The sequence below is a fragment of the Eurosta solidaginis genome, chromosome 3, assembly GCF_040869045.1.
Source record: "Eurosta solidaginis isolate ZX-2024a chromosome 3, ASM4086904v1, whole genome shotgun sequence".
Lineage (NCBI taxonomy): Eukaryota > Metazoa > Arthropoda > Insecta > Diptera > Tephritidae > Eurosta > Eurosta solidaginis.
Window position 1 is genome coordinate 188,055,765 of NC_090321.1, and position 22,428 is coordinate 188,078,192.

General features: G+C 34.4%; 1 protein-coding gene and 1 long non-coding RNA gene across 5 annotated transcripts in view; both read right to left on the reverse strand.

Annotated features, from left to right (window-relative positions):
* Positions 1 to 22,428, reverse strand: part of LOC137244792 (aquaporin-like) — a 165,612-nt gene that overhangs the window by 140,901 nt on the left and 2,283 nt on the right. The window lies entirely within an intron of this gene.
* Positions 15,700 to 16,512, reverse strand: LOC137246856 (uncharacterized). The gene is made up of 2 exons (XR_010951725.1): positions 16,186 to 16,512; positions 15,700 to 16,127 (listed from the first exon to the last, which is right to left on the reverse strand). It is a non-coding gene; the product is annotated as an uncharacterized lncRNA (long non-coding RNA).

The window sequence follows — 22,428 nt, forward strand, 5'->3', positions numbered from 1 at the left end:
CTAAACAGTCTTAAATGAGTAGAAAATATAGTAACGCGCCGGACGCCGCTACCGCCGCGCCATCAAAGCCAAGAATCCATTCATTATGATCTTATGGCGGTGCCAGAGCAACAAAGTAAAGCAACGCGATCGAAATATATTATTTAATATTTTTTCACTTATGTACATATCTACCACCAAATATTTTTACAAAACTTTGCCTTTTTTATAAATTTTTATCTGCTTACTCGCAGAAAATAATGAAAACGCACCGATTTCTTGGAATTGTTTTGGCGCGTTTTGCGCAACTCTATAGCCACCTGATATTCAAGACCCATCCTTGGAAACGAACGAACTTTTGTTTACAATTGAATGAACATACAGCTGATATTCAAGACCCATTCCTGGAAACGAATTGAGAGAGAATGAACGTTTCGTATCACATCATCAGTGGTTATAATATACATAAAATCATTTCCAATATGTGAAAGGTTTGCCACATATATACGACCGATCGCAACCGTTTTTTCAGACGATAATATGTGCAATATACGAAAGCATATCGTGAAGCTTGAATCTTCAATCTGATAAATTGAGAAAGATATGACAAAAATCCTCTTTTCCATATGCTATAGTACATATAGAATTAGACAAATGTCTAATCGGGCACCTAAATATACCCGCTCACCAAATTTCATCAAAATATCTCAAAAAATGAGGGAGTACTTTGCATACAAACAGACAGACGGACATGGCTAAATCAACTTAGCTCTTCATCCTGATCATTGCGGTATACTTATTGGTGGGTCTATCTATTTTCTTTTAAGGACTTACAATTTTGAAATTCGTGACGAAGTTAATTTACCGTTTCATTTTCATGAAAGGTATCATAATTATGTTCTGAAGCAGACGTTCTATTACATACATATTCTATACTGCCGTTCATAGGTAAAAGGCAGTAAAGTGCAAGAAGTAAAATAAGAGAAAATTGAATTCGGATTACAAAATTTTAGATGTTTGAAATAAACGACAAATTTAAAACCTTGTTTTTTCTTTGAATAAAATTTTCAATTGAAATTTGGTTAACTAATGAGTAAATTTTAACCGTAGAAATTTATTGGCATCAGTATTATTCAAAGGCATTAAGTAAATTTTACAGCCTTTTTTCTACACTAAAAAAAAATTCCTCAAAACTAGAAAAATAGCTAATGATATCTCGCCATAGAAATTATTTTTCTTAAAAACTAAAACTTTTTTCCTTATTTATAGGAATAGGTTTCTTAAAAGTTTAAAAAATTGTGTCAAAAAAATTAAAAAATTAAATTTTTTCACTGCTACGGCAATGGATTTTCAGTCGAGGCGCTCAACACTTCATTCGTATTCACTGAGCTAACTCTGACTCGTACATGTAAATATTAGAGCATACGATTTCTTCTCGAACACAAGCGAGAATTTCGAGACTCGAGATCTCGGCTACTCGCGAGATTCTCGAATCTCGAAATATTCGTAAAGATCACGAGATTCTCGAATCTCGAAATTCTCGTAAAGCTCGCGAGATTCTCGAATCTCGAAATACTCGTTAAGCTCGAGAGCTTCTCGACATAGAATTTAGCCGCTGTAGTAGTATTATATGTACTCTGTTTTTTGTTTACTTGGGATTTTTTTTTTCACTTTATTGCATTGGCTATGACATTTCAATCAACTCGTACGTGTAAAATTTTTTTATAACATTTTTATTTTCCAACTCAGAGGCATAATTCATACATATCCATTTTTTAAAACAACGCGTACAATATTTAATATTTTAATATTAATATTTAATAACTATTTGGCGATTCTGCTGGCTCAAGGTCTCTTTAAATAAAACACATAGGTTTTTTTCTTTCCGATATATTTCTTTATTTTTAGATCCGTAACATATATACCGCGGTTATCAGAACGACTCGCAAAGTCTGATTGCTATGACGGAGAAAGAGTTAAAATTGCACATAAACCTAACAACACATTAAGGTGTTTCTTTAACAAAACAGAAGCAAAGATACCCGAAACCGAAAAAAGTAATGTCATATATAAAATCCCATGCGGCGGCAAAAACAACGAACCATGTAACATCGTTTACGTAGGAACAACAAAATCAAAATTAAAAACCAGATTGTCGCAACACAAATCAGATTTAAAATATTGCCAACAGTCTAATAATCAAAAAACTGCACTAATGTCTCACTGTGCAGCTAGCGGCCATATACCGAGCTTCGAGAGCGCGAGCATTCTACAACAAGAGTAACACTACAATAAGCGATTTACATTGGAAATGCTACATATCGTAAACACTCCAGAACACATTAGACTGAACTATAAAACTGACATTGACCATTCCGCTCACAACTATAAATATTTACTAACAAACAAACGACCAGTACCAAACTCCACGTCACGGCGGAAGGACGTGTAAAGTTTTTGGTTTTATTTATTAATAAAAAATTTTTTGTACGTTTGTAGTTCCCTGAGGACGGTTACCGTAGTGTAACCGAAATATATCGGAAAGAAAAAACCTATGTGTTTTATTTAAAGAGACCTTGAGCCAGCAGAATCGCCAAATAGTTGCAAGAACACAGGTCGCAAAAAATCCAATAGTATTAATATTTAATAATATTTACAATGCCTGCAGAAAGAAGCTGGGTATGGCAGTATGCAACAAAAAAAACGAATACTGGGGCCAATTGCTGTCTATGCAATGTAGCCATTGCCTGTAAAGGAAGTAGCACAACAGGAATTATACGGCATTTTCAAAGTATTCACAAAATTTCAAGCGATTTTAGCCGAGATGGGTAAATTTTCTAGAAAGGGTGTCGTTGGAACTCTTGATTATAATATGTACATACATACATATTTTTATTATCACTAGCCACAAATCGAATACCAGAGCAGGGCCTTACAAAAAAAAAAGCAAAAGAACACATGCCCAGTGAAAAAATGGAGCATATACACGGTGCAGAGGCTAAGCATATAGTACGTAACCAACTGCCTAATTCATTTGGGCCGAAAAAAATTTATGGAAGTGGCGGCGCCCAGCTACAAAAAATATATTGACTAAAATTTAAAAAAAATTACATGCATATTAATAATCTAAAATTAATAACCCCTATTGCTGTTTTCTATACAAAAAACTTTTTACATATATGTATGCATATTTATCAAATGTTATGTGTTGCATTCTATTTTTTAATAAATAAATATATGAATTCTGCTTATTACTTGTCTCGGAAATGCTTGCGAGAATAACGATACCAGAGATTGCAACGAGAACTCGAGTTCTCGAGTCTCGAACATCTTCTCGTTTCTCGCGAGATTCGAGCTCTCGAGTCCCAAAATTCTCGATTCGTGTATACGAGAAAAAATCATAATATATAATACTGTCAATTCAGCAAATAAGCTGAATGCCGAGAATCTCGCGAGCCCTACGAATATTTCGAGATTCGAGAATCTCGCGAGAAGGCGAGACTCGCCCTTTATTTGCATTGTTATTGTCCTTTTATTGCATTGTCACGATGTGTGAGGCAAAGGTTCAGTTGGTCTTACTTATGACTATCAATAGAAATTTTACGCGTCCAACGCTTTTATTTAATTGTCTGATCAACGCCCTAGATTGATGAGGAGTGTGATGACTAGTACCTAGGACCTACCTAATTGTTTTCTAGCTTTTAGTATTATTAATACTTCATGTAAGTATTGTTTTCAATAAAACCGTTTAACTAAAAATTTTTTTAAATTATTTTATTTTCAAGTTTTTAGTCTTTATTTAATTGTCTATTATTTCTCATTCTATTTCATTTAGTGACTCATTATTACAAGGACTCTTTCCTGACAATTTGTTACAATCTAAGTCCTCAATACATAATCCTTCCAAAGACTTTCCTCGACTCTGCGCCAAGTATGCTTGTCCCTCCTCGAACTCCAAAATATTTTGATGTCACTTCTACCGGACTGTATGTAATATTTGTTCTAAATACGAGCAAAAGCGGACATCATAGGTCCCTTTCTATTCATGTATGTATTATGTGTTCCAAATATGGCCCAAATCGGACCACAAATACGATTATTTTGAATATCTCGATCCTTGCGCCACCTAGCAGCGATTTCTTTCACAGGCCGTTTTCTATTCATGTATGTATGTATTATGTGTTCCAAATATGAGCCAAATCGGACCACAAATACGATTTTTTTGAATATCTCGACACTTGCGCCACCTAACGGCGATTTCTTTCACAGGTCGTTTTCTATTCATGTATGTATGTATTATGTGTTCCAAATAAGAGCCAAATCGGACCACAATTACGATTTTCTTGAATATCTCGATCCTTGCGCCACCTAGCGGCTATATTTCTCAATAGGTCGCTTTCTATTAATGTATGTATTATGTGTTCCAAGTATGAACGAAATCGGACCACAAATACAATTTTTTTAAATATTTCGATCCATGCGCCACCTATCGGAGTTTTTTCTTATTATTGCATTGTCATCGGGTTGTGAACTATATTCCAAGTTTCAAGTTTGTAGCTTATCGGGAAGTTAGTTAAATTTTAATTACAAAATTCGTTCACAACGGCCGCGCGGCCGGCCTGTCAAGACAAGCTAAATAAAACCGTTTAAAAAACATGAAGGCCTTCATCAAATTTTTGCAATTTTTGCTTAAAATGTTTAGAAACTTATTAAAGTAAATCCAATTATAGTCTAACAAAGTACAAGTTTCAAGTCTTGTCATATTTTGTCGAAAAGGTGTTGCAGGTTTTGCTTCATTCAAAAAATAAAATAACCTAAAAACTAAGACAACATTCGGAATTAAAATTGCCAAACATTATTTCGAAACATTTAAAACATTAACTTTTGTGAAACTTGAAAAAGTTTTTACTTACTTACTTTACTTACAACCTTTTTCTAAAATTAACGAAAATCTATGCCGTAATCACATCTAGCATATTCATTCGTTATTCGGTAATAGGCAGTTTTTCTACCTAATATGTTTTTTTATACCCAGCTATACTTGTACACAGGGTATTATAACTTTGATTGGATAACGGTTCGTTGTACAGGTATAAAGGAATCGAGGTAGATATAGACTTCCATATATCAAAATCATCAGTATCGAAAAAAAATTTGATTGAGCTATGTCCGACCGTCCGTCTGGCCGTTAACACGATAACTTGAGTAAATATTAAGATATCTTCACCAAATTTGGTACACGAGCTTATCTAGACCCAGAATAGATTGGCGTTGAAAATGAGCGTAATCGGATGATAACCACGCCCACTTTTTATATATATAACATTTTGGAAAACACAAAAAACCTGATTATTTAGTAAATAATACACCTAGAATGTTGAAATTTGACGTGTGGACTGATATTGAGACTCTTGATAAAATTTTTTTAAAATGGTCGTGGCCCCGCCCACTTGTGATAAAATCAATTTTACAAATATTATTAATCATAAATAAACCTATTGTAACAAAATTCGGCAGGGAGGTTGCGTTTACTATAAGGAATGCTTTGAAGAAAAATTAACGAAATCGGTTAAGGACCACGCCTACTTTTATATAAAAGATTTTTAAAAGGGTCGTGGACGAATAAAATAGGCTATATGTTTGCAAAAAGAGCTTTATATCAATGGCATTTCATTTTCCAAGTTGATTTATTACAATAGCCGTGTTTTTTACACGCGCGTATACGTTTCGTTTGCGCGTGTTAAAAAACGCCTATCTTCGCTTAGATAGTGCTTAGGAGACCCATCTAGCGGCTGTGGTAAAACAACTAGCTACAGCAACAGGGTGTACCGAAAAGCGGAGACGCAATGCTCTGATGGCCATAGGGTATAACATATAGCTGAATCAGTTGCGATGAATTGTGGACACACATATAATACATAGAATTAGTGTACAGGGTGAAACAAAGACACATATTTCAGTTACATCTGAGTATAATGCGTATTGAAATTTAGTAGGACAAAATTTATGCGCAGCAATTTCAGAGGTGTATTTATAGTTTGTCTCTTAGCAGTCAATATAAAGTTTAAGCGTAAACGGATATACGCGTGTTAAAAAACACGGCTAATAAATAGGAAAAACTTCAAATTAAAAAAATGGGCATGGCACCGCCCCTTTTATGACTAAGCAATTTTCTATGTTTCGGAAGCCATAACTCGAAGAAATATTAGTTCAGAATGGAACCATATGTATATGTATTATTGCACAGCCTTGTAACACAATTAAGCACACAAAAGAAACAACAACAGCATTTCAAGTGGGCAGCTGGGTAAGTAATGTTCGGTTTCACCCAAACTTAGACTTCCTTACTTGTTTTGTACTATTATCGAATTACATTCCAATAGCGAAACACCAGACTAGTAAAAAAATGCATTTGCAATATGTATTTCGAATCAAACTGGCTTACGAATGAATCAAAACAGATTTTTGGGTGCGAAATAGCTCAGATATTCGTCTCCTAATATATCTAGCCTCAAGGCCTCATACTTAATCCAAGCGAAGGCGGGAAAGGTGCAAGAAAAATGCTAAGCCGTCTCATTCTCCTCAAAACAAAAAGAGCAGATTGGGTTATCAAAGAACGTCTCAATCTGATTGCCTACACTAATGATAGAGACTCTTCTCCAATAAACCACAGATTGAGAGCTTTATGGTTGGTAATATCATAGGGGTGTAGATTAATGGTGCATAAGAAAAATTTCAACATAAAAAAGCATAATGAAATGCTGAATGGTGGGTTTTTGCCGAATTGTCACAAACCGTGGCATGCCAGCAAACAATTGCTTGATCTAGCCCCGACTCCACGAGGGAAAAGGAAACATCTCTGTAAGCACTACGATGAGATGCGGCACCTACTAACTCAGCCCTTTGATCAAGCTAAGCCTAATCTCCAATGAGTCGGTAAATACCTTCGCTAGGTTATCAATATATATATATATTGATAATGATATATTTGAAAAGACACTAAATATTTGCGTCCCTTGAACTTTATAATCAAAAACTTGGGCATTGCCCAAACTAGCCGGCTCTCAATTCTTCACAATACCCGCATGCAGGGAGCTAAACTGTTATTTCTTTTATAATAAAGGTACTTCAGAAAAAATTATTTCCGGACTTGAATCTGTTTAGTTAGAAAGAAATTATAAAACCGGGACTTTTATTTTATAAGTCCGAAAAAAAAGTCAAATCCGGACTTTTATTTTTTAAGGACAGAATAACAGTCCGGCCCTAGATTAGATTAGATTAGATTTGTTACGGCCAGAAGCCTAATTCGTAAATTAGAAAATATTACAGTTTTTTATCTTATAGCTAAGGTTTTACAATATTCATATAATTTTGTTTTAAATACCGTTATTTGGTTGCAACTTTTTATATCCATAGGCAGAATATTGTAACTTTTCAGACCCTTGTAGAAAATGTTCTGTTGATCAATTTCAGTTCTAAAAAACGGCAATTTGAAATTATGTTTGCTCCTCGTATTTATGTTGTGAGTTTGCTCAACTAATGCTATATTTTTATTTAAATACTCAGGTACATTTCCATGTTTGATATTAAATATGAATTTCATGGAGTGGAAAAAAATCGTTTGTTTCACACTTAACCAGTCTAAAGTCTTCAACATGTCAGCCGTTCGTGTGTCTCTAGGTTTCTGAAGAATAAATCTCATGCATCTATTTTGAAGCTTTTGGAGCTTGTCTACTTCTTTATCCGATGTTATGAATAGAATGGACGGGCAGTACACGAAGTGCGGTTCTATAACTGATTTATATAAGACTATTTTGTACTTTTTTTGAATGAATTTAGTTGTTCTCTGCATCACTCCTATTTTATTAGCAACTTTTTTAATTGTATAATTTATATGATCTTCAAATTTGAGTTTATTATCAATTATTATTCCTAAGTATTTTATACTGTTAACTCTTTGTATGATTTCATCATTTATTTTTAGCTCGGCTATATCATCCTCATTGATATTCCTGCTTGTTATTATCATATATTTAGTTTTATTTATGTTTAGTTTCAGTCTATTACCACACAACCATTTATACAAGTTATTTAGTTCATGTTGCATTTTGGCAAGTGCAGTATTAATATTATTTTCACTTATCATAATTAATGCATCATCCGCAAAAAGTCTAATTTCACAACTTTCGATAGCATTGACTATGTCATTTATGTATATAAGAAATAATATAGGTGCCAATACTGAGCCTTGAGGTAACCCTATGGGTACCTCTAATTCATCCGACGTCACAGCATTTATAACTGTTTTCTGCTTTCTCTGCTTCAAATAGTTGCGGAACCATTTAAGTTCAATATCAGTTATGCCAATCCGCTACATTTTTTTATTAATATTTCTCTATCCACCATTTCAAAAGCTCTTTTAAGGTCAAGGAAAACTGAAACCACTACTTTTTTGTTTAGCTTTTCTTTCCAATCAGATATCACCAAGTTCAGCGCTGTCTCACAGTAATGTTTTTTCCTAAATCCTGACTGTTGGTAGACTAGTATATTATTTACTTCAAGATGATTCACTAACTGATTCTTAACAACGACTTCAAGATGATTCACTAACTGATTCTTAACAACGACTTCGAGAATTTTAGCATCACTTGGCAGGGTATTTATGGGTCTAAGTTCTTCAGGTTGCATTGTCTTTTTAACTTTTTCCACAGTTATTATTGTTGACGTTTTCCACATTTCAGGTACCACACCATCTTCTAAGCTGTTATTGATCATTTGGTCATAGAAATATCCGGTATACGATATACAATCTTTTAGTACACCTTCGGATAGCAGTTTTCTTCCACCTATTTTATATTTAAAGTCTGTTACGATATTAATAACATCATCGGTGGTAATTTCAGCAAACTTTAATTTTGAATGGACTTGTGTATCCTCTAGTGCTACTTGACAGGTTTCGATGTTATTATTAATTTCAATCACACTGTTTACAAAAAATCTATTCAGACCATTCGCCAGATTGGTTTCGTTTTCAACCAGTATGCCATCCAGTATCACCTTTTTTATCCCTTCGTTATCTTTAGTTTGGTTAACCGTTTGTTTGAGATATTTCCACATTTTTTTAGCATTATATTCATTCAAAATGATTTTATTCTCCATATACTTTATTTTTTTTAATTTGACTAATTTTTTGTATGACCTATTTATATTTTTATATTCATCCAACTCTCCAGTTTGTAACGCACGCGTGTACATATTGTATTTATATTTATTCATTTGTGCCAATTTTCTGTCATACCATTTATTCATTAACTTGATATACACCTCTTTCTCGTTGGTTAAACTTTCCATAGCCTGAATCATTATATTATTAATTAATTCGACTTTTACATCAATTGATAAGTTTATAGTAAAGTTGAAGTTAAATGATCTAAGGATGCTTATTAAAATATCACTATTATACTTGTCCCATGCTATGATTTTCTTGGTCAGTCTCATCTTGTATACTTTGGACGTTTTAATATTAAATTTTATAGTTTCATGATCAGATATTTTGTATTCCTGCAAATTATTACAGAGAATTTCATCCGAGTTTGAAAATAATAAATCAATTTTCGATTCACTTGTATCTGTGATTCGCGTATTAAATTCTATTTTTTGGCTCATCCCCATCACAGCAAATATCTCATTTAATTTAGTGCTATATGTTGAAATGCAGTTCATGTTAATATTAAAATCACCGACTACTACATTATGGTTACTTTTTTCATATTTATCAATTAGAATTTCATTTAGGTATTCAACAAAAGCTGCATCACTAGTGCTCGGCGAGTGGTACAGAACTCCAATCTGCCACTTTTTATCAACCTTCTTCAGTTTTATTACAATGCACCATACGTTTTCATTTATGTTATCATTATAGATTACTTTAACATCAATTGTACTATGTACATAAACTAACACACCTCCTGTGTGCCTGCTATGGGAATCACATCTTATCCTTTTATAGGTTGCTATTTTTAATTCATTGTCTAGAATATCTTTGGTTGTACATGTTTCAGAGCACAGTATGATGCCTGGTTTATGAACTTCCGCCAACACTTCCAACTCTGATTTGTTAGCTACTAGGCTATTAATGTTTAAATAGATGCATTTAAAGTCATTGTTGATGTCCTTTGTGGATTTTTTTGGTACTTTGATACTCTACGTTGCATAACATTAGCATGGTCCAGGTGAGCCAGTGGCCTGATTGTTAGTTGCTAATATCCTAGCCTTTGTTTTTTTACATTTAAGTGTTTTAAGTAGACAGGGCAATGTCTACTATTGCACGGGTGATTGGTATCAAGCCCTAGATTTAATTTCTCATTAGCAGACATTGCCACATGTTTTTAGGTTGTTCCTTGCACTCCATGGGCTTATGTTTACCCAAGCATTTGCTACAAACATCTTCATTTTTGCATTCACTAGCTTTATGGTTGTATCCTTTACATTTAAAACACATTGTTATATCAACACCATCGTATACTTTGCACCTTTCCCATCCTATATTCAGTTTATCTAATTTTAACGCTTCAGTAAATATTTCCACATCCACCTCTACTATTGCATTATAATAATTTTTGTGACTAACTTTAACATTATATTGCTTAATAATTTTTACTTCACCCTGTTCAAAGCATTTATTTTGTTTTCGTAGACATTCAGTTAATTCATCACCATTCTTTTCAAATTGCATACCTGTTATAAATAGTCTTGGTTTATATTCACGAGGTATCTTTATCTCATATTCATTGCTAATTTCTTTGTCCATTTCTTATTTTATTTTGTCTCTTTCGTTTTCATCAACACTATCGATCACCATAATACCATTATTACCAGCTTTAATATCTGTTATCATTAGTTCCTTAGGATTAATTTTATTGTTTAGATCTTTCTTGGTTTTTTCACACGATTGTTTTACTTTCGGTTTAACAATAATAGGAGTACGTTTCTTTAATTCAGGCACTGTAGGATCTTTGCTTTTGTTTTCACCTTTTTATACTCAGTTGAGCAGAGCTCACAGAGTATATTAAGTTTGATTGGATAACGGTTGGTTGTACATATATAAAGGAATCGAGATAGATATAGACTTCCATATATCAAAATAATCAGGATCGAAAAAAAATTTGATTGAGCCATGTCCGTCCGTCCGTCCGTCCGTCCGTCCGTCCGTCCGTCCGTCCGTTAACACGATAACTTGAGTAAATTTTGAGGTATCTTTGTGAAATTTGGTATGTAGGTTCCTGAGCACTCATCTCAGATCGCTATTTAAAATGAACGATATCGGACTATAACCACGCCCACTTTTTCGATATCGAAAATTTCGAAAAAACAAAAAAGTGCGATAATTCATTACAAAAGACCGATAAAGCGACGAAACTTGGTAGATGAGTTGAACTTATGACGCAAAATATAAAATTAGTAAAATTATGGACAATGGGCGTGGCACCGCCCACTTTTTAAAGAAGGTAATTTAAAACTTTTGCAAGCTGTAATTTGGCAGTCGTTGAAGATATCATGATGAAATTTGGCAGGAACGTTACTCTTATTACTGCATGTTCCCTTAATAAAAATTAGCAAAATCAGAGAAGGACCACGCCCACTTTTAAAAAAAAAATTTTTTTAAAGTAAAATTTTAACAAAAAATTTAATATCTTTACAGTATATAAGTAAATTATGTCAAGATTCAACTCCAGTAATGATATGGTGCAACAGAATACAAAAATAAAAGAAAATTTAAAAATGGGCGTGGCTCCGCCCTTTTTCATTTAATTTGTCTAGGATACTTTTAATGCCATAAATCGAACAAAAATTAACCAATCCTTTTGAAATTTGGTAGGGGCATAGATTTTATGGCGCTAACTGTTTTCTGTGAAAATGGGCGAAATCGGTTGATGCCAAGCCCAGTTTTTATACACAGTCGTCCGTCTGTCCTTCCGCATGGCCGTTAACACGATAACTTGAGCAAAAATCGATATATCTTTACTAAACTCAGTTCACGTACTTATCTGAACCCACTTTACCTTGGTGTGAAAAATGAACGAAATCCGACTATGACCACGCCCACTTTTTCGATATCGAAAATTGCGAAAAATGAAAAAAATGCCATAATTCTATACCAAATACGAAAAAAGGGATGAAACATGGTAAGGTAATTGGATTGTTTTATTGACGCGAAATATAACTTTAGAAAAAACTTTATAAAATGGTTGTGACACCTACCATATTAAGTAGAAGAAAATGAAAACGTTCTGCAGGGCGAAATAAAACACCCTTAAAATCTTGCCAGGTATTACATATATAAATAAATTAGCGGTATCCAACCGATAATGTTCTGGGTCACCCTAGTCCACATTTTGGTCGATATCTGCAAAACGCCTTCACATATACAACTACCACCACTCCCTTTTAAAACTCTCATTAATACCTTTAATTTGATACCCAAATCGTACAAACTCATTCTAGAGTCACCCCTGGTCCACCTTTATGGCGATATCTCGAAAAGGCGTCCACCTATAGAACTAAGCCCCACACCCTTTTAAAATACTCATTAACACCTTTCTTTTGATACCCATATTGTACAAACAAATTCTAGGGTCACCCCTGCTCCACCTTTATGGCGATATCTCGAAACGGCGTCCACCTATGGAACTAAGGAATACTCCCTTTTAAAATACTCATTATCACCTTTCTTTTGATGCCCATATTGTACAAACAAATTCTAGGGTCACCCCTGGTCCACCTTTATGGAGATATCTCGAAAATGCGACCACCTATACAACAACCACCACTCCCTTTTAAAACCAGCATTAATACCTTTAATTTGATACCCATATCGTACAAACACATTCTAGAGTCACCCCTGGTCCACATTTATGGCGATATTTCGAAAAGGCGACCACCTATAGAACTAAGGCCCACTCCCTTTTAAAATACTCATTAACACCATTCGTTTGATGCCCATATTGTACAAACAAATTCTAGGGTAACCCCTGGTCCACCTTTATGGCGATATCTCGAAACGGCGTCCACCTATGGAACTAAGGATTACTCCCTTTTAAAATACTCATTAACACCTTTCATTTGATACCCATATCGTACAAACGCATTCTAGAGTCACCCCTGGTCCATCTTTACGGCGATATCTCGAAAAGGCATCCATCTATAGAACTTAGGTCCACGCCCTTTTAAAATACTCATTAACACCTTTCGTTTGATGCCCATATTGTACAAACAAATTCTAGGGTCACCCCTGGTCCACCTTTATGGCGATATCTCGAAACGGCGTCCACCTATGGAACTAAGGATTACTCCCTTTTAAAATACTCATTAACACCTTTCATTTGATACCCATATCGTACAAACGCATTCTAGAGTCACCCCTGGTCCATCTTTACGGCGATATCTCGAAAAGGCGTCCATCTATAGAACTTAGGTCCACGCCCTTTTAAAATACTCATTATCACCTTTCTTTTGATGCCCATATTGTACAAACAAATTCTAGGGTCACCCCTGGTCCACCTTTATGGCAATATCTCGAAACGGCGTCCACCTATGGAACTAAGGATTACTCCCTTTTAAAATACTCATTAACACCTTTCTTTTGATACCCATATCGTACAAACGCATTCTAGGGTCAACCCTGATCCACCTTTATGGCTATATCCCTAAATGGCGTCCACCTATAGAACTATGGCCCACTCCCTCATAAAATACTCTTTAATGCCTTTCATTTGATACACATGTCATACAAACACATTCCAGGGTTTCCCTCGGTTCATTTTCCTACATGGTTATTTTCCCTTATGTTGTCACCATAGCTCTGAACTGAGTATGTAATGTTCGGTTACACCCGAACTTAACCTTCCTTACTTGTTTATTATTAATTTTCATTACTTCTGCATATACAGCCCTTTTTCCTTATTATTACTACTAATTTTCTTTATTTCGTTACATACCTTTTCATTGTCTTTACCAATTATTTCAGTTTTATTTTTCACTTCTTCTATCATTTCATATAAGCTTTTTATCTCACCAATTTTTTTTTTTCAAAAAGCTTTTGTGATCTTTCCATAGTTGCTACTCTTTGAGTATATCGACCCTCTACAGCTTCCAATAAAGCCTTTATTTCATTTTGGCTTTTCTTCATCACCTCTTCAAACTCATATTTATACTCATTTAATATTGTATTGTTTTTCTTCACACTCATTTGCATTTCTTGAAGCACCAAGTCTACATTCTGAATATATGTAACACATTCATCACACATAAATCGTGCCATAGGTTTTTCCTCAAACATTTTACAACAATATTTATCAACACCAGCACATGCAAGGCTTAATTTATTGAGTCTTTTTTCTCAAAGTTAACTCCTATTATATTAGGAATTCAACAACGCATTATTACATTATTTGTTACATTTTGTGAAGCGCGAACAAAATACTTTATTTTGCACAACTTTTTACCAATTTTTTAAAATGTTTTACCACAATTTTCCTGCTCGAAAAATGTGTACAAGGTTTTCACGTCTGCTCGCTATATATACATGAATAGGTAATATATATATGTATAGAGCTGCTCACTCAAATGATACCAATATTTTTTTTCATACAGAATTCATCGCAGCAGAAAGCGGTGTAACAAATTACAAGGCAATATCTTATGCCCCTATTACCGTTTACAACTCAACTCTGGTTGAGTTGAAATTTCGCAATTTGGTATTACAGATTACAACTCAACCTGTCAAAAAAAATTTCGGTTGAGTTGTCTAGTCTTACAACTTTTTGTGGCATTGCCGTTTACAACCTTGTGTTGGTGTAGTTGTCAAAGACGTCAAAATCTTACAACTGCTTACTAGCAGTTGTCTCATGCAATTTTGCAGTTGTTTTGAAAAAATGTTACGTTTTAGAAGACGGTTCACCACCTAATTTTTAACAAAGATGTTCAAAGTTGATATCAAAAGACACGTTTCGACCTCCGATTTAAGAATCCAAAAACAAAAATTGTAATTCTTTGCGACAGCATGGCACTGCTAATACGCGTCCAAAAATATCGAGACGCGTATTAATCTCGAGAACAATAATCCGAAAGCGGAAAAGAAACATTTTATCTCTTGTCCGGAGATATTTGTAGTTGAAGTTGGCGATTTTCATGTGGTTGTTGTAATGTTGTTGTCTTTTTTCGGTTTTTGTTTAATATCTTTTGATAATCCCTTCGGATTATTAATACTGATGCCAAGACGCATCGTTTAATACCTCTCTCGATATTTTTGGACACGTATTAGCAGTGTCATGCTGTCGTAAAGAATTACCACAAAAATTAAAAATTTTATTTCTAATAAAATCTAATTTCATGTGGTTGTTGTATTTTGCCAGATTTTTTGTACACAGCTATGCAGAAAGGTGTTGGACCCAACCAGAGTTATTTTTACGAATCGCGGCCCAAGGCCGCCAACGCAGAAAGATGTTCTGTGCAAACTGTGGAACGGGCCTCATATTTCGTACCCTCTCGGGCCATTTTGTGGGTCTTTATAAATATCTTTCAAAAGAAATAAAATTTTTAATTTCCGCTCTCGAATCCTAAAAACGGAGATGGAAACCCGTCTTTTGATACCACCTTTGATAAGAGTTAGATGGTGCACGGGCTTATAAAACGTTACCAAAAAAAAGCAAAACATTTAAAGCCGGTAGTTAAACCTTTTTTAATCAAACAATAATCAACAATTTTGTACACATTTCTAGAAAAAACAACGTTTAAACGAATTACATTGAATAACTTTTTGACTTTAGTTGGACGAGGCTGGCCGCAGTTCGGATGCAGCCAAAATAGGTGAAATAAATATGCGAGTCCCATTGATACTTATCACTACTCCTGGGAATCCTATTTGAGTAAAATACAGTTTTTTCTGTTGGGGTTTTAATCTACTTCACACAAATATTCTCCTCAATAATATCTAAAACCAGTCCAACACCAAAATCATTTCCACATCATATTTGATAGCTGCCGTCAGCAAGGAATCGGAGTATGGCGCATAATTTTAAAATACGAACGCGTATGCGGAAATGGTCCTTAATTTTGTTTAGTACTGAGTAAAATGCTTCCTTTCAAATCTGCAAAATAACTTCATATGAAACTCATTATTTGTTTGTCACTTAAACATTTTCTTACTTGGTGCTTGGTAGTTCCAAGGGATTGGAATGATCACGCGAATGTTTTCCGTATTCGCGAAATGTCAATCACCAACATTTTTGTCATTATAAAATAGATTTCATATAATATTAATAAAAAAATCACATTTGAAAATGCTTAAATTTCTGCCACAAATTGATCAGCTGTTTATTTATCTGTCAAATCATCACTTTCTGAAGTTGGCAACTCAATTCAATTTCAACTGAAATAAGTTGTAATTCGTAATACCAAACAGGAGTTGAGTTGTCTTAAAGTTGAGTTGTTTTAATTACAACGCAACTAAGTTGAGTTGTAAACGGTAATAGGGGCATTAATTCAATCAAACTTTAACAGAAAACAAGTAAGAACGGGACTGTCTTCGGCTGTGCCGAAGACTTCATACCTTTCATGAATGGGGCTGAACAATAATCTTATCCCGTTCGTAATCTCCGAATAATCGGATGTATAAGATAAGAAATATATAGTGAACAGATCTACATACCTTAACGATTTTTAAGATAAATATAAAATAAAAAATAGGTAGGTAATCTGTGTGAGGATGCAAAGCTTCACGTTTTTTGTGGTCTGTATGTAAAAAATATGACTACGAATCACGTATTTCAAAAATATATGACGTAGACGTAACTATTTGATGAAATTTGATAAATTTTGAAGCTTCTAGCCGTAAAAAAGGGGCAAAAATGACAGTTTATATGAAGTATATAATATATATACCACCGATCTCAATGATTTTTTTAGACATCAGTATATGCTATACACGTAAGCATTTGGTGAAATTTGAAGCTTCTAGCTGTTAAAATGGGGCCGAAATCGTAAAAAAATATATATATACTATATATATATACTATATATACCATCATATATATATTATATATATCACCGATCTCTATGATTTTTTGACACAAGAATACATACTATATACGTAAGCAATCTGTGAAATTTGAAGCTTATAGCTGTTAAAATGGGGTAGAAATTGCGAAAAGTTTCTTATCTGAACAATCGGTTGTATGAGATATATACTATATATACAACCGATCTCTATGATTTTTTCAGACAACAATATATGCTATATATATATACTATATATACATCCGATCTCTATGATTTTTTCAGACAACAATATATGCTATATACGTAAGCAATCGGTGAAATTTGAAGCTTATAGCTGTTAAAATGGGGTAGAAAGTGCGAAAAGTTTCTTATCTGAACAATCGGTTGTATGAGATATATACTCTATATACAACCGATCTCTATGATTTTTTCAGACAACAATATATGCTATATACGTAAGCAATTGGTGAAATTTGAAGCTTATAGCTGTTAAAATGGGGCAGAAATTGCGAAAAGTTTCTTATCTGAACAATCGGTTGTATGAGATATATACTATATATACAACCGATCTCTATGATTTTTTCAGACAACAATATATGCTATATACGTAAGTATTCGGTGAAACTTGAAGCTTCTAGCTGTTAAAATGGGGCTAAAATTTGCGCAATTGGGGCTAAAATTGCAAAATTTTATCAAGATATCTCAAAAATTGAGGGACTAGTTTGCATACAAACAGACAGACGGACAGACGGACAGACGGACAGACGGACATGGCTAAATCAACTCAGCTCTTCAACCTGATTATTTCGGTATACTTAATGGTGGGTCTATCTATTTTCCTTTAAGGACTTACAATTTTCGGTTTCGTGACGAAATTAATATACCATTTCATTTTCATGAAAGGTATAAAAAAAACAGGTGCAAATTTACTATGGCAAAGTATGAGTACAGTACTATGAGAGTTGGCTTTAGTTTTTCTATGACAAATTTCTGGTATTATGTAGTAACAAAAACTTTCAAATGAACATATGCTACAAGGTTTCAAATATACACATTTAGAGTAATTCACTTTTATATGTAGATTTTTTTTTAAAGGTCCGCAAAATAAAAAGTAAGCATGGCTCGTTATGAAAATGCTATAGGTAACCCCGGGATCCCATAAACTTTCACCTAAGGAAATTTTTCGACCTGGAATTTTCGGCTCAAAAAAAAAAACTATTAAAATGGGTCCCTGCTCGCAGGGTATGTACACATCGGAAATTTTGGTTGACCTATCAATGATGATCATAAAACCCAAAAAAGCAACAAACTATAATAATACGGAATATATCGCACACATACGTCTAAACACGATCAGCTCAAAAACGTGCAATGTGGAAAAAATTCGATATGCGCCAATATAGTTTTAATTTTTTACAGAATAGTCTTTTGTCGGCGCGCCGCGGCTGGACTTCAGAGTAACACATTGTCCACAACTAATGAATATGGAAACATACTGATGACGCCAGTCGTATGTTTGGCCATCTGAAACAATGTCTTAAAGTTGCGGGTGAGCATCTGGGAGGCTTGTAATACGAAAATTAAAAACAAAATATTTGAAAAGGTTTTGCTTATATGTATTTAATGATCTCGACGTTTCGGTCATTCGAAAAGATCCGGGGTTTTTGCCACAAAATCTAGCGGAACGTTTAAACAATTGCAGGAGGTTCTCTTTGCGAAGAGAGGGAGAAATACTTAATATGGTCACACTTTTGTAGCTGTTGTTCTGGGCTAACTCTAGTACTCGTTGTCGGCACGATTTCTTTAAATCATTTGTGGCTCCATGCTGGTCACACACAAAGGCGTCTTATGGTTGCTATCAATTATCTACTAATAGTCATGACTCTCGTTGCATGGTTCCCCCATAAATTCTGAAAACAAAAATTCGGAAACACATTTTTTCAGAAAACATTAGTCAGAACCCTTTTTTCGGAAAGTCAAAATTCAGAAGTCAAATTTCAGAAGTCAAAATTCAGAAAGTAATCAGACAGCAAAAAAATATTAAATTTTGATTAATTTCTGAATTTTGACTTCTGAAATTTTTTTCAGCCTGGAACACAGCAACGTCCAATCGAATTATGGAGTATGTATAATATCACCAAATTAGGTTAAGTCCGTACAAATAATTCTATCGAAAGGTGGCACAACGTCATTCGAAGTGCGTTTGGGACACACGCTAACTCATTTAATTTCATAAATAAAACAAGTAAGGAAGGCTAAGTTCGGGTGTAACCGAACATTACATACTCAGTTGACAGCTATGGAGACAAAATAAGGGAAAATCACCTCGTAGTAAAATGAACCTAGGGTAACCCTGGAATGTGTTTGTATGACATGTGTATCAAATGGATGGTATTAAAGAGTATTTTAAGAGGGAGGGGGCCATAGTTCTATAGGTGGACGCCATTTAGGGATATCGCCATAACGGTGGACCAGGGCTGACTCTAGAATTTGTTTGTACTATATGGGTATCAAATGAAAAATGTTAATGAGTATTTTAAAAGGGATTGGGCCTAAGTTCTATAGGAGGACGCCTTTTCGAGATATCGCCATAAAGGTGGATCAGGGGTGACTCTAGAATCTGTTTGTACGATATGGGTATCAAATGAAAGGTGTTAATGAGTATTTTAAAAGGGAGTGGGCCTAAGTTCTATAGCTGGACGCCTTTTCGAGATATCGCCATAAAGGTGGACCAGGAGTGACTCTAGATTTTGTTTGTACGATATGGGTATCAAATGAAAAGTGTTAATGAGTATTTTAAAAGAGAGTGCGCCGTAGTTCTATGGGTGGACGCCTTTTCGAGATATCGTCATAAACGTGGACCAGGGGTGACTCTAGAATGCGTTTGTACAATATGGGTATCAAACGAAAGGTGTTAATGAGTATTTTAAAAGGGAGTGGGCCTTAGTTCTATGGGTGGACGCCTTTTCGAGATATCGCCATAAAGGTGGACCAGGGGTGACTCTAGAATTTGTTTGTACGATATGGGTATCAAATGAAAAGTGTTAATGAGTATTTTAAAAGGGAGTGGGCCTTAGTTCTATAGGTGGACGCCTTTTCGCTCTAAAGGTGGACCAGGGGTGACTCTATAATGTGTTTGTACGATATGGGTATCAAATGAAAGGTGTTAATAAGTATTTTAAAAGGGAGTGGGCCTTAGTTCTATGGGTGGACGCCTTTTCGAGATATCGCCATAAAGGTGGACCAGGGGTGACTCTATAATGTGTTTGTACGATATGGGTATCAAATTAAAGGTATAAATGAGGGTTTTAAAAGGGAGTGGTGGTAGTTGTATATGTGAAGGCGTTTTCGAGGTATCGACCAAAATGTGGACCAGGGTGACCCAGAACATCAGCTGTCGGGTACCGCTAATTTATTTATATACGTAATACCACGAACAGTTATCCTTCCAAGATTACAAGGGCTTTTGATTTCGCCCTGCAAAACTTTTTCATTTTCTTCTACTTAATATGGTAGGTGTCACACCCATTTTACAAAGTTTTTTTCTAAAGTTATATTTTGCGTCAATAGACCAATCCAATTACCATGTTTCATCCCTTTTTTCGTATTTGGTATATTATTATGGCATTTTTTTCATTTTTAGTAATTTTCGATATCGAAAAAGTGGGCGTGGTCATAGTCGGATTTCGGCCATTTTTTACACCAATATAAAGTGAGTTCAGATAAGTACGTGAACTGAGTTATATATATATAGATATATCGATTTTTGCTCAAGTTATCGTGTTAACGGCCGAGCAGAACGACAGACGGTCGACTGTGTATAAAAACTGGGCGTGACTTCAACCGATTTCGCCCTTTTTCACAGAAAACAGTTATCGTCCTAGAATCTAAGCCTCTACCAAATTTCACACGGATTGGTAATGTTTTGTTCGACATATGGCATTAAAAGAATCCTAGACAAATTAAATGAAAAAGGGCGGAGCCACGCCCATTTTGAAAATTTCTTTTATTTTTGTATTTTGTTGCACCATATCATTACTGGAGTTGAATGTTGTTGACATAATTTACTTATATACTGTAAGGATATTAACTTTTTTTTTAAATTTGACTTTAAAAAAAAATTTTTTAAAAGTGTACGTGGCCTCCGATTTCGCTAATTTTTATTAAGCATACATATAGTAATAAGAGTACCGTTCGTGCCAAATTTCATCATGATATCTTCAACGACTGCCAAATTACAGCTTGCAAAGCTTCTAAATTACCTTCTTTTAAAAGTGGGCGGTGCCACTCCCATTGTCCAAAATTTTACTAATTTTCTATTCTGCGTCATAAGTTCAACTCACCTACAAAGTTTCATCGTTTTATCCGTATTTGGTAATGAATTATCGCACTTCTTCAATTTTCGAAATTTTCGATATCGAAAAAGTGGGCGTGGTTATAGTCCGATATCGTTCATTTTAAATAGCGATCTGATATGAGTGCCCAGGAACCTACATACCAAATTTCATTAAGATACGTCAAAATTTACTCAAGTTATCGTGTTAACGGACGGACGGACGGACGGACATGGCTCAATCGAATTTTTTTTCGATACTGATGATTTTGATATATGGAAGTCTATATCTATCTCGATTCCTTTATAGTACAGGTTACCAACCGTTATCCAAGCAAAGTTAATATACTCTGTGAGCTCTGCTCAACTGAGTATAAAAACGAACATGCAATAACAGAAACAAAACTGCAGCAATTTTCAGCTGGAGGCGAGCCATATCGGAAACGCAAGATAAAATATAAAGACTTCGTTTTTTTTATATTGTAAATTCATTTGAAAAAGATAAACGCGAAAAGATTTAATTGATTACATGCTTGCTATTGCACACAATTTAAAATTTTAGATTTTACTACTTTTCCTTCATGCATAATTCCTTCCAAATAAATGAACGTTTCTGAATCTTGAGAAAAATTTAATGTTTTTTCTGTCGTCTGATTACTTTCTGAATTTTGACTTCTGAATTTTGCCTTCTGAAATTTAACTTCTGAATTTTCATTTCTGAAATTTTACTTCTGCAATTTGACTTCTGAGATTTGACTTTTGAGTTTTGACCTCTGAATTTTGTCTTCCTAAAAAAAGGGTCCTGACTAATGTTTTCTGAAAAAATGTGTTTCTGAATTTTTATTTTCTGAATTTATGGGGGCACCGTTTTAACGATTAGCATCAATGCTGGCTTATTGTTGATCGCGCCAAAGGGCGCTTACACTTTCTAAGACTTACGACTGTTTCTAAGACTGCGACTTCAAACTCATATCTTCGTCGACGTCACTAGAATCTCTAGGTATAGCTCCGAAGACTTTCTGACGGATATTTTTTATGCCGATTCTACACCAAAGAAA